This window comes from Zea mays, chromosome 8 (genome assembly GCF_902167145.1).
Source record: "Zea mays cultivar B73 chromosome 8, Zm-B73-REFERENCE-NAM-5.0, whole genome shotgun sequence".
NCBI lineage: Eukaryota > Viridiplantae > Streptophyta > Magnoliopsida > Poales > Poaceae > Zea > Zea mays.
In genome coordinates this window covers 140,437,235-140,451,544 of record NC_050103.1, presented here as the reverse complement: position 1 = coordinate 140,451,544, position 14,310 = coordinate 140,437,235, and the positions used below count along the sequence as shown (strand labels likewise).

General features: G+C 41.9%; 1 long non-coding RNA gene across 6 annotated transcripts; it reads left to right on the top strand.

Moving 5' to 3' along the window:
• Window positions 1–276: 276 nt before the first annotated feature.
• Window positions 277–6,194, top strand: LOC111589933 (uncharacterized). 6 transcript variants are annotated; one of them, XR_004852101.1, is made up of 9 exons: window positions 297–2,247; window positions 2,372–2,490; window positions 3,902–4,166; window positions 4,697–4,817; window positions 4,910–5,063; window positions 5,144–5,222; window positions 5,310–5,421; window positions 5,492–5,530; window positions 5,731–6,194. It is a non-coding gene; the product is annotated as an uncharacterized lncRNA (long non-coding RNA). The 6 variants fall into 6 exon arrangements; XR_002749019.2 differs by having other exon boundaries at window positions 277–2,240; window positions 2,375–4,166; XR_004852099.1 differs by having other exon boundaries at window positions 277–2,247; window positions 2,375–4,166.
• Window positions 6,195–14,310: the final 8,116 nt, after the last annotated feature.

Below are 14,310 nucleotides of genomic sequence, written 5' to 3'. Positions count from 1 at the left end.
GCAGCAGCACCTTGGTGGTTGTCAAGCAGCACGTCGCGCTTGCGCAGCCTCGGTCACGACGTTGTTCACCCCGGTGAGCCCCCTGCTGTCCCCGCTTGCTTGCATCCTTTGTATTTGTTGAAGGGACTGAATCGATAAGCTACTATCATTTCTCGCAGCTAACCATTGGTGTCATACCTCATGTGTCATGTGTTCGCCGAAATGCCTAAACATGTAGTCTGTCGTCGTCGTATCCACAGTCAATTTTAGTCATGGTGAGCCGATTTACTTTTGTTATTAGTTGGTTAGTTGGTGAATTGAATATGTATTAGTCACGATGGTTTTCTTGTTCATAGCGTCAGTGTGTTGTGTGACGATTACTAGATCTGTAGCCGTAGTTTTGTGCTAATTTCATATGTGTGTACTGTGTAGTATGGGAGAGATATTCCAGGTGTTTAATAACTTGGGGGGCATAGTCCTAGCGTGACGCTCCTCATGTGTTCGGTGATACACGTAAACCAGACAGCATCGTTGATTTCATCATCTCAAGTCAAATTTAGTTTTGGTGTGCCATGAAGTAATCTCCTGATCTATAAAGGTTTCCTGTGTACTGATCCTCCACAACCTTTAGGGAAGTATGGGTCGAAAGTGACTAAATTGGTTCTATATGTTATAAGTGGTCTATCGGTGATGTGTAGGTTGGGTTTAATGTCTTAAGCAACTCACCGATAAGCTCTATTACTATTGATTACATTAAATGTATTGATTTTATGAAGCTGAAGTTCTGTCTTAGTCCTCATTATCTTCTAATGTTTGGTTTAGTTCTGGATTGCTTATGACTTTATTTTAGTCTAGCCGAGTATGACTACTCTTTCGTTTATTACACAAGTTCCTTAGTTAATTGCTAGGCAAGTGTGATGATATGTTGTATGAAATATGCTTGGTGAACGCATATGCATTGATATGATTGTGTTAATAAACCATGAAGGGTAGAGTTTTGTTTATGGATAAATTACTTATACAAAGAACATGTTAACACTTGCTGTTTGGACTGCAGGTATCATTTTAGTTACGTAGGTAATTGAGTGAAGTAAACCATGTTTTATGTAAACGTGTTATATAGAAAAGTTATAGATAACTACTTTATCTTGCTGGTGCTAAAATTTCATGACCATAGGTCTAGTAGTTTAAAAGATATGATTTTCTTAAGTCCAGTTTCAGAATCTGTCTAAATTCTGTACATGTTTCAAAAATTGGATTGTTTGGCTAAGTTAAATTGAGAATCAGTCATTAGTAATTATAGGAGAATTGTAGTACTTTCCTTAACCTTTCCAACAAATTTTGGATCACCCTTTTTGGTGATCTATAAATTAAGTTACAACTGTTTGAGTTAGGATCTCTGAATCTGTCCCAATTTGGACAGCAGAGCCTTTCTCATGTTTTCTGACTTTGATATATATTAAATTAACCTAGGATGTTCATAAATGAATTGTAGATAATTCTATTATCTTTCTAAAAAGTCTAGGATCACCTGATTTGGATGTCTGAAACTCCAGTTATGATTTTTTGAAGTAAGTAGTCGAATTCTGTCCAAATCTGGACAGAATTTACGTTTAGCATTGTTTGACCATTCTAAGTGTCAAGTCTCACTATGATGATAATACAAAAGTTGTAGAGGACTTTATAAGCTTTCCAAAAAGTCTTAGTTTACTATTTTTGGATGAAGATTGTGTAAGTTATGAATAAAACAACTAGCTACTGTTCTGCTGTCCAAAATCAGCAATGATTAAAATGATTACTTGGAGTTTCTTTTGTAAGGATACCTATATTTGGTTAGTTCTTGATTGGTTGATTGGTAGTCTTGTGGTTTTAAGTGTTACGTAAGTTCCTTGTAATTTTGTAATAAAGTTTAGGTTATAAATACCTGTGTTTCATAAAAGTTGAGTATGATTAACTCCAAGTGTGTGATTGTTATGGGGTCAAAGTTAGCTAGTGTTTGCTCATATAAATATGACTACTCTTTCGTTTTTTACACAAGTTCCTTAGTTAATTGCTACACAAGTTCCTTAGTGAATTTTCAAAGAAGTTCTGAACTGTTCAGAGTTCCTTGTTTGTTCACTAACCATCCTCTTTGTCAATCTTCTTTGAAAATTTGCTTTCCTCATAGGCTTCCATTTGTTAGTAAATCTGCACTTTTAGGAGACTCGGAGTTCGTCCTAGATGCAAAAGTACCTTGCTGGTTATGGAGAGGTCAGCTGAAGGTTGGAGGTTTGACTATGTTCGTTGTTTTTGATATGTTATATGGCTGTTCTGATGTCTATCAATGGTGGGTGAAGATTGCCACCAGATTAATTTGAAGCTTGATCGTCCTTAATTAGAAAAATGTTATTAGCAGGATCAGGTGGTGTTTTGGAGGTAGATTTAAACATTTTGGAGGTGGATTGAAGCTTTGACTGGACTGAAGTTTATTGCATCTGGAGAACATCATTTGGCTCTACCTCTATTTTATTGGTACTCTTAAATTTCTTGTTCCTTACACATTTGGGATGGTGATTCTCTACTTGTACAGCAACTGGATTGTATGGTCGGAGGAGCCTGAGTTAGATTCTGGTTCTGCATGAGCAATAAGTTATAAACTGTTCAGGATTCCCTTGGTTTGCTGTCAATGTTGTTCGAAACTTTTGCTGTCAATGGTCTTTAAAAATTTACTTCCCTCGTAGGCTTTTCATGTTCTGGTACTGGATGTGCAGTTTTGGGAGGCATTGCTACAGAGATAGGACTTCTAGCTGAAATTGTTGCCCATTGATCACGCTTTATCCTATTCCTAAGTTATTTGATGAATGTTCATGCTGTTTGTGTTCTCAGTTGTCACTATCAAATAGGTAGTTATCCGAGGGTGGTCTCATTGACTGCAGATCTCTAGGTGATAGCTGGGCATGAAGGAACTAGTTTGCATCTATTCAGACCTACAACCTTCAACTTGCATTGTGTTTGTTCAGTGTCTTCTACCTTGAAGTAGTTAATGATTAGGGTCATTATTGCAGGTCTTACTGCTATTTTTTGCTTGGGCTTGTCATCGTGGATTATGTGTTGGGGGTACTAACTTATCCAATTTACTAATTCTTGTATATGAACCATGATACTTGTGAGACTGCTTCGAACCTGTGACATGGTGACTTAGAGCAACTCCCGCTATTGTACCAGCCCTGCTTCAAACCCGTGACATGGTGACTTGAGACCTCTCTCGCTATTGTACCAGGCCAGTCCTTTACGAACCATAATACTATGTTAATATAATATTCAGATACTTCTAATTTAATCTACAGTTGTAGAAGGTAATGAGCATGTTTTAACTTCGGAGATTCAACCAGAGATAGCTAGAACTACAACACTACAACTTTCATTTAATCAAGCTTGTTTCTGCTTTATCTTGCTATGCTCTGACCAAAGCTTTAATTCTTGTGCTACTGGTATTTCTGTGTTCTGCAGATCATTTAGCTCAAGTAATTGGTAGTTCAATTGTGATAAGTAGGCTGAGCAAATTGTACTGCTAGTGTAGTTTGTTTTGTTTGATTTGTGTGGGCACACTTGAAATTGGCGTGAGTCTAGTAACATAAGTTGTGTCATTTTGCTCAGAAGCCTTACATATGAGTTCTTTCTGGTTCATCTGATGTCCACACTGAGTTTATCTGATGTCCACACTCTGAGTTTATCTGATGTCCACACACTGAGTTTTGGCAATTAATTTGCCTGTTTAGAAGCAGAGTTCTAGAACCTAAACTGTCTGTCTGAAGCAGAGCTCTAGATCCTGAACTGTCTGTCTGATTGGTTGCTGCTTACTTTGTGCTGCACTGAAATTGGTAGTGGTGTCTGTCTAGCCCATTGGAAGTTTTCTTCTCATCTCTGTTTCGTTACTGCACAGGGGAACTTGGTACAGCCATCCATGGTATCAGAATATGATCTGGGAGGAGAAGGGGACCTGTTCAAAGCTCCAGAAGCCATCATCGAGGAACCGCTGCTCCTGAACTGTCTGTCTGATTCTGTTAATTTGTTGCTGTGTAGGCTGGGCTTGTGCCGAGCTTGAATCCTCTTGTGAAGGAGTTTCTCAATGCTGCTGATGACAAGCGGAAGGAAGTCCTCTCTAAAATAGAAGAGGATGTTGCTAAGCTCAGCGGTTCTGCAGCCAAGTACTTTCTTCCACCTTCCCCTACACTATGTTTGCAAGCTACTCGATTGATTTAACATTCTGCTAGAAAATTTCATTCCATTTTGTTGGTAGATCTCGCGTCTAGAATTGCCGCTAGATGGGGGAGGTGAGCGGCTCCTGGTCTCTTCGATCCAATGTAATGGTCGGGTTTGTTTCGAGTTCGAGATTGTTAGCTAGTTCTCAGATCCGTCATGGGGCCCTCTATGTTTTCCATTTCTGGTGATGAGCATGTGGTTTGTTCCGTTTGGGTTTAATGGGGTTTAGACCTGTAACTTCATCCATTTTTAGCTTCCACCTACCTGGATCTTAGTAAATTCGAGGACTCACTGCACATGTCCCTATCATACTACTCTTGTTGAATTAAAAGGACCTTGTAGTCTAGTGGCAGCTCTGATTTCATTTCCATTTACTGTGTTGTACCTGCACACCAAAACTCTACATATTACTGCAAGTTCAATCTTCTAATCCTTATGGAATTTCAATCTTGTTCTGACCCTGCCTATACTGCAGCTAAGAAGCTACAAGTGAATGCCGAGGAGAGCAGCGATGACTTGGCTAACCCACCGAAGGTAGAGGAGAAGCTTGGTGCTGTCCCTCATGGCCTGTCCACCGACTCTGAGGTTGCCCAGAGGTGCGCATAGCCTTCTGCCAATCAGTGCTGGTTGTTACTGTCTTGTCATATTATCGATACTTTTATGAACAATATGATTTTGTTGCGTGCAGGGAAGCCGAGTCTATCTCTAGGAAGACTCTCAGGAGCTCAGCCGAGAAGTTTGAGTTCCAAGCTGAGGTTTCCAGACTCATGGACATCATCATCAACTCACTCTACAGCAACAAGGATATCTTCCTGAGGGAGCTCATATCTAATGCCTCTGATGTATGTACTACATACTGACCCCTGTGTTTGTTCTGCATTGTGGATGCTCGAAATTAACTGGGTGTTCTACATGTCTGTAGGCTGGATAAGATTAGGTTCCTTTCCCTTACTGATAAGGAAGTTCTGGGTGAAGGGGACACTGCAAAGCTTGAGATTCAGGTAGATTTCAATGTTGAGAGCTGTTTTTTTTCTGTTGGGCAACGCTTTAGAATCAGACCTCAAGGCATCTGGTCTATGCTTATGCAGATTAAGTTGGACAAAGAGAAGAAAATCCTCTCCATTCGGGATAGGGGTATTGGTATGACCAAGGAAGATCTTATTAAGAACCTTGGAACGATTGCTAAATCTGGCACTTCAGGTACTTCAGGTACTGCCTTTTCATCTTTCCAGCTGATTACTGCACTCATAATATTTGTTTATGAGTGCAGGAACAGGAGCTGCTCGAGTCTCTTGTCGAAGCTGATACGGTGAGTTCTCTGTGATGATTGGTCTCAGTATTGTACTGGGTTTCAGTGTGTCTGCTCAGAGTCTTAGCCCGTTGAATCCATAGTTTGTCTGTTTTTCACCAGGAACTGTATAGGATGTTCTCTAACCAATGGCCAGGCCAATGCTCGTTGTGGTTTGAAACCTTTGTTCGATATATAGTGTGAACTCTGAATTGATGCAGAGAAGGCAGGAAAGAGCTAAAAAGATGGAAGAAAAGAAAGTGTATCTGCAACTATACGAAGCAATGGAGGCGTTGGTCAAGATCAATCTGGAGACCAACAAGATCATGGACTTCATCAAGTTTGACGTCGGCAACGTGGTCATGGTGACTGGCGGGAGGAACACCGGACGTGTAGGAGTCATCAAGAACAGGGAGAAGCACAAGGGCAGCTTTGAGACCATCCACGTGCTGCTTGGAGCTTTTTGCTATGTCTAGTTTTCTCCTATTTGTTGTACATGAAAACATAGAATAGAATTCAAATTTGGTGGTCGCAAAAGTGTGGAGACTTTAATTCATACAAAGTTAGGCTTAACATTAGTGCAAACAGTTGTATTTTAGTTTAGATTTAGAGTACACTTATGTATGCATTGTTTGACAATGTTTATTTATGATATATTGAATGGTACTTAATTATATTATATTAATTATAATGTTGTTCAATATATGTGCATGTATATTTCTCTTTCAAATTATTATAACATGATATCTGAAAAAATGATTATAAATTGAAGAATGCACCGCCGTGTAAGTCATTTCGTTTAAATCTTAATAAGACGGTTACCAAAATGTCTAATATCAGTCTCCTAAATAAGACGGTTTCTAAAACGTCCATTATTAGTCACCTAAATAAGATGGTTTTCATATTGTAATCGTCTATTATTGTAGGGTATTCGAGACAGTTTGATAAATACTTTATGACTTTTAATGTTTGTATTCTCTACGATTCTTTAGAAGCAGTGTCTTAAAAAAACCTAATTCAAGACGGTTTATCGGACGAAATGACTTAAACAAATACCTTTTTCAGACGGTTTATCGGACAAAATGACTTAAACAAATACCTTTTTCAGACGGTTATAAATTAAAAACTGTCTTATATAATATCTTTTAAGACAGTTTATAACCATCTTAAATGTGGGACATCTTTTGCGACTCCATCAAAATTGGACACTTCATAAGTGTCTTAATAACTGAAAATTAACCGTCTCATATAGCATGATTTGTAGTAGTGGTGGTGCGGTCCTTTTGCTTTGGGCTAATACTTTCTCCCCCTTTGGCATGAATCGCCAAAAACGGATACTCTGAGTGATATATAAGCCCTTGCATAACTATTTTCTCCCCTTTGGCAAATAAAACATATGAGTGAAAATTATACCAAAGCCGGAGAGATGCTCAGAGTGACGGCGAAGGATGAGTTACGGAGTGGAAGCCTTTGTCTTCGCCAACGACTCCGATTCCCTTTCAATACACTTATGACTTGGTTTGAAATTCACTTGAAAACACATTAGTCATAGCATATATAAAAGAGACATGATCAAAGGTATACTTATGAGCTATATGTGCAAGACATCAAAAGAAATTCCTAGAATCAAGAATATTTAGCTCATGCTTAAGTTTGTTAAAAGTTTGTTCATCTAGTGGCTTGGTAAAGATATCGGCTAATTGATCTTTAGTGTTAATATATGCAATCTCGATATCTCCCTTTTGTTAATGATCCCTTAGAAAATGATACTGAATGGCTATGTGTTTAGTGCGGCTATGCTCAACGGGATTATCCGCCATGCGGATTGCACTCTCATTATCACATAGAAGAGGAACTTTGGTTAATTTGTAACCGTAGTCCCTAAGGGTTTGCCTCATCCAAAGTAGTTGCGCGCAACAATGGCCTGCGGCAATATACTCGGCTTCAGCGGTAGAAAGAGCTACGAAATTTTGCTTCTTTGAAGCCCAAGACACCAAGGATCTTCCCAAGAACTGGCAAGTCCCCGATGTGCTCTTTCTATTGATTTTACACCCTGCCCAATCGGCATCCGAATAACCAATTAAATCAAAAGTGGATCCCCTAGGATACCAAAGCCCAAACTTAGGAGTATAAACTAAATATCTCAAGATTCGTTTTACGGCCGTAAGGTGAGCTTCCTTAGGGTCGGCTTGGAATCTTGCACACATGCATACGGAAAGCATAATATCCGGTCGAGATGCACATAAGTAGAGTAAAGACCCAATCATCGACTGATATACCTTTTGATCGACGGATTTACCTTCCGTGTCGAAGTCGAGATGCCCATTGGTTCCCATGGGTGTCTTGATGGGTTTGGCATCCTTCATCCCAAACTTGCTTAGAATATCTTGAGTATACTTCGTTTGGCTTAGGAAGGTGCCCTCTTGGAGTTGCTTCACTTGAAATCCCAAGAAGTACTTCAACTCCCCCATCATCGACATTTCGAATTTCTGTGTCATGATCCTACTAAATTCTTCACATGTAGATTCGTTAGTAGACCCAAATATAATATCATCAACATAAATTTGGCATACAAACAAATCATTTTCAAGTGTTTTGGTAAAGAGTGTAGGATCGGCCTTTCCGACTTTGAATCCATTAGTGATAAGGAAATCTCTAAGGCATTCATACCATGCTCTTGGGGCTTGCTTGAGCCCATAAAGCTCCTTAGAGAGTTTATACACATGGTTAGGTTACTCACTATCTTCAAAGCCGGGAGGTTGCTCAACATAGACCTCTTCTTTGATTGGTCCGTTGAGGAAGGCACTCTTCATGTCCATTTGATAGAGCTTGAAGCCATAGTAAGTAGCATAGGCCAATAATATACGAATTGACTCAAGCCTAGCTACGGGTGCATAAGTTTCACCGAAATCCAAACCTTCGACTTGGGAGTATCCCTTGGCTACAAGTCGGGATTTGTTCCTTGTCACCACACCATGCTCGTCTTGCTTGTTGAGGAAAATCCACTTGGTTCCTACAACATTTTGATTAGGACGTGGAACCAAGTGCCATACCTCGTTCCTAGTGAAGTTGTTGAGCTCCTCTTGCATCGCCACCACCCAATCCGAATCTTGAAGTGCTTCCTCTACCCTGTGTGGCTCAATAGAGGAAACAAAAGAGTAATGTTGACAAATATGAGCAACACGAGATCGAGTGGTTACCCCCTTATGAATGTCGCCGAGGATGGTGTCGACGGGGTGATCTCGTTGGATTGCTTGGTGGACTCTTGGGTGTGGCGGCCTTGGTTCTTCATCCTCCTTGTCTTGATTATTTGCATCTCCCCCTTGATCATTGCCGTCATCTTGAGATGGCTCATTTTCTTGATCTTCTCCTTCATCAACTTGAGCCTCATCCTCGTTTTGAGTTGGTGGAGATGCTTGCGTGGAGGATGATGGTTGATCTTGTGCATTTGGAGGCTCTTCGGATTCCTTAGGACACACATCCCCAATGGACATGTTCCTTCGCGCGATGCACGGAGCATCTTCATCACCTAACTCATCAAAATCAACTTGCTCTACTTGAGAGCCGTTAGTCTCATCAAACACAACGTCACAAGAAACTTCAACTTGTCTAGTGGACTTGTTAAAGACTCTATATGCCCTTGTGTTTGAATCATATCCTAGTAAAAAGCCTTCTACAGTCTTAGGAGCAAATTTAGATTTTCTACCTCTTTTAACAAGAATAAAACATTTGCTACCAAAGACTCTAAAATATGAAATATTTGGCTTTTTACCGGTTAGGAGTTCATATGATGTCTTCTTGAGGATTCGGTGTAGATACAACCGGTTGATGGCGTAGCAGGCGGTGTTGACCGCCTCGGCCCAAAACCGATCTGAAGTCTTGTACTCATCAAGCATGGTTCTTGCCATGTCCAATAGAGTTCTATTCTTCCTCTCCACTACACCATTTTGTTGTGGCGTGTAGGGAGAAGAGAACTCATGCTTGATCCTCTCCTCCTCAAGGAAGCCTTCGATTTGTGAGTTCTTGAACTCCGTCCCGTTGTCGCTTCTAATTTTCTTGATCCTTAAGCCGAACTCATTTTGAGCCCGTCTCAAGAATCCCTTTAAGGTCTCTTGGGTATGAGATTTTTCCTGCAAAAAGAATACCCAAGTGAAGCGAGAATAGTCATCCACAATAACTAGACAGTACTTACTCCCGCCGATGCTTATGTAAGCTATCGGGCCGAATAGGTCCATGTGTAGAAGTTCCAGTGGCCTGTCAGTCGTCATGATGTTCTTGTGTGGATGATGAGCACCAACTTGCTTCCCTGCTTGGCATGCGCTACAAATCCTGTCTTTCTCAAAATGAACATTTGTTAATCCTAAAATGTGCTCTCCCTTTAGAAGCTTATGAAGATTCTTCATCCCAACATGGGCTAGTCGGCGGTGCCAGAGCCAACCCATGTTAGTCTTAGCAATTAAGCAAGTGTTGAGTTCAGCTCTATCAAAATCTACTAAGTATAGCTGACCCTCTAACACTCCCTTAAATGCTACTGAATCATCACTTCTTCTAAAGACAGTGACACCTACATCAGTAAATAGACAGTTGTAGCCCATTTGACATAATTGCGAAACGGAAAGCAAATTGTAATCTAAGGAATCTACAAGAAAAACATTGGAAATGGAATGGTCATTTGATATAGCAATTTTACCCAATCCTTTGACCAAACCTTGGTTTCCATCCCCGAATGTGATAGCTCGTTGGGGATCTTGGTTTTTCTCGTAGGAGAACATCTTCTTCTCCCCTGTCATATGGTTTGTGCACCCGCTATCGATGATCCAACTTGAGCCTCCGGATGCATAAACCTACAAAACAAGTATAGTTCTTGACTTTAGGTACCCAAATGGTTTTGGGTCCTTTGGCATTAGACACAAGAACTTTGGGTACCCAAACACAAGTCTTTGACCCCTTGTGCTTGCCCCCAACATATTTGGCAACTACCTTGCCGGATTTGTTAGTTAAAACATATGATGCATCAAAAGTTTTAAATGAAATGTCATGATCATTTGATGCACTAGGAGTTTTCTTCTTAGGCAACTTAGCACGGGTTGGTTGCCTAGAACTAGATATCTCACCCTTATACATAAAAGCATGGTTAAGGCCAGAGTGAGACTTCCTAGAATGAATTCTCCTAATTTTGCTCTCGGGATAACCGGCAGGGTATAAAATGTAACCCTCGTTATCCTGAGGCATGGGAGCCTTGCCCTTAACAAAGTTGGACAATTTCTTAGGAGGGGCATTAAGTTTGACATTGCCTCCCTGTTGGAAGCCAATGCCATCCTTAATGCCAGGGCGTCTCCCATTATAAAGCATACTACGAGCAAACTTAAATTTTTCATTTTCTAGTTCATGCTCGGCAATTTTAGCATCTAGTTTTGCTATATGATCATTTTGTTGCTTAATTAATACCATATGATCGTGAATAGCATCAATATCAATATCTCTACATCTAGTGCAAATAGAAGTATGTTCAATGGTAGATGTAGAGGGTTTGCAAGATTTTAATTCTACAACCTTAGCATGCAATATATCATTTCTACTTCTAAGGTCGAAAATGGAAGCATTGCAAATATCTAATTCTTTAGCCTTAGCAAGCAATTTTTCATTTTCATTTCTAAGGCTAGCAAGAGAAATGTTTAATTCTTCAATCTTAGCAAGTAAATCAACATTGTCATCTTTAAGATTGGGAATTGAAACATCACAAGCATTTGAATCAACCTTAGCTAACAAATTAGCATTCTCATTTCTAAGGTTGTCAATAGTCTCATGGCAAGTGCTTAGCTCACTAGAAAGTTTTTCACATTTTTCTACTTCTAGAGCATAAGCATTTTTAACTTTAACATGCTTCTTGTTTTCTTTAATAAGGAAGTCCTCTTGGGTGTCCAAGAGATCATCCTTCTCATGGATAGCACTAATCAATTCATTTAATTTCTCTTTTTGTTGCATGTTTAAGTTGGCAAAAAGAACGCGCAAGTTACCCTCCTCATTGCTAGCATTATCCTCATCACTAGTTTCATATTTTGTGGAGGATCTTGATTTTACCTTCTTCCTTTTGCCGTCCTTTGCCATGAGGCACTTGTGGCCGATGTTGGGGAAGAGGAGTCCCTTGGTGACGGCGATGTTGGCGGCGTCCTCGTCGGAGGAGGAGTCGGTGGAGCTCTCGTCAAAGTCCCACTCCCGGCAAACATGGGCATCGCCGCCCTTCTTTTTGTAGTACCTCTTCTTCTCCTTTCTTCTCCCCTTTTTGTCGTCGCCCCTGTCACTGTCACTAGAAATGGGACATTTTGCTATAAAGTGACCGGGCTTACCACACTTGTATCAAACTTTCTTGGAGCGGGGCTTGTAATCTTTCCCCCTCCTTTGCTTGAGGATTTGGCAGAAGCTCTTGATGACGAGCGCCATTTCCTCGTTGTCGAGATTGGAGGCGTCGATGGGAGTTCGACTTGGAGTAGATTCCTCCTTTTCTTCCGTCGCCTTGAATGCGACCGGTTGTGCTTCGGACGTGGAGGGGTCGTCAAGCTTGTTGATCTTCTTTGAGCCTTTGATCATCAATTCAAAGCTCACAAACTTCCCGATTACTTCCTCGGGAGTCATTAGTGTATATCTAGGATTGCCACAAATTAATTGGACTTTAGTAGGGTTAAGGAAAACAAGTGATCTTAGAATAACCTTAACCATTTCGTGGTCATCCCATTTTTTGCTCCCGAGGTTGCGCACTTGATTCACCAAGGTTTTGAGCCGGTTGTACATGTCTTGTGGCTCCTCCCCTTGGCGAAGACGGAAGCGACCGAGCTCCCCCTCGATCGTCTCCCGCTTGGTGATCTTGGTTAGCTCATCTCCCTCGTGTGCGGTCTTGAGCACGTCCCAAACTTCCTTGGCGCTTTTTAATCCTTGCACCTTGTTGTACTCCTCTCTACTTAGAGAGGCGAGGAGTATATTTGTGGCTTGGGAGTTGAAGTGCTCGATTTGGGCCACTTCGTCCTCATCATAATCTTCATCCCCTACGGATGGTACCTGTACACCAAACTCAACGACATCCCATATACTTTTGTGGAGTGAGGTTAGATGAAATCGCATTAAATCACTCCACCTTGCATAATCTTCACCATCAAAAGTTGGTGGTTTGCCTAATGGGACGGAAAGTAAAGGCGTATGTTTAGGAATGCGAGGATAGCGTAAGGGGATCTTACTAAACTTCTTGTGCTCATGGCGCTTAGAAGTAATGGAAGGCACGTCGGAGCCAGAGGTGGAAGGTGATGAAGTATCGGTCTCGTAGTAGACCACCTTCCTCATCTTCTTTTTCTTGTCGCCACTCCGATGCGATTTGTGGGAAGAGGATTTCTTCTCCTTCCCTTTCCCTTTGTTGCGGGACTCTTCCGATGAAGCCTTCCCGTGGCTTGTAGTGGGCTTGTCGCCGGTCTCCATCTCGTTCTTGGCGTGATCTCTCGACATCACTTCGAGCGGTTAGGCTCTAATGAAGCACCGGGCTCTGATACCAATTGAAAGTCGCCTAGAGGGGGGGGGGTGAATAGGGCGGATCTGAAATTTACAAACTAAATCACAACTACAAGCCGGGTTGGCGTTAGAAATAGAAAAGAGTCCGAGAGAGAGGGTGCAAAACAAATCGCAAGAGAATAAAGAGTGTGACACGCGGATTTGTTTTACCGAGGTTCGGTTCTTGCAAACCTACTCCCCGTTGAGGTGGTCACAAAGACCAGGTCTCTTTCAACCCTTTCCCTCTCTCAAATGGTCCCTCGGACCGAGTGAGCTTTTCTTCTCAATCAATTGGAACACAAAGTTCCCACAAGGACCACCACACAATTGGTGTCTCTTGCCTCAATTACAAGTGAGTTTGATCTCAAGAAGGAATGAGAAAGAAAGCAATCCAAGCGCAAGAGCTCAAAAGAACACAACAAATCTCTCTCACTAATCACTAAAGCCTTGTGTGGAATTGGGAGAGGATTTGATCACTTGGGTGTGTCTAGAATTGAATGCTTAGCTCTTGTAAGTAGTTGGAAGGTGGAAAACTTGGATGACTTGAATGTGGGGTGGTTGAGGGTATTTATAACCCCAACCACCAAACTAGCCGTTTGGTGTAGGACTGGGCAGAAAACCCGATACCCGAATCCCGAACCCGAAAAACCCGAACCCGAACCCGAAAAACCCGAACTCGAAAAACCCGAAAAGAAATTTGGGTAGGAACTTCCGGTACCCGAAATTTTATAGAAAAATTCGGGTTCAGTAATCCGGTACCCGAATATAAACTGTACCCGAATTTGCACAACGCAGCCCATGCTTCCAAATTCCAAGCCCAACAGCATAGCTCAGTTAACAGCCCAACTAGCAACTGCCCAAGGCAACAGCGCCACAGCGGTCCAGTTCGGCAGCCGCCAGCCAGTTCTGCATTCTCCATTCTCCAACTCCATCTCCGACTCTAACCCTAGCAGCTGCCGCCGTCGTCCATCGAGCACCTCGCCACCGCTGCACCAGTCCACAGCGTCGTCGTCCATCGAGCAGACGAGCACCAATACACGGCGTCGTTCCTTCCGACCGGTGACCGTGCATCCTTGCCGTTGCCGACTGCCGAGTGCCGACCAAACGAGTGAGCCGAGCGACCAGCCGACCAGCCGACCACCAAGCAGCAGCCAGCAGCAGTGTTCAGTCGTCCAAGCAGGCAAGCCGCAAGCAGCAGCACAACTGCAACTGCAAGCTGCACGCCGTCGTCCAAGCAGGCAAGCACAACTGCACAAGCCGATTTGCGC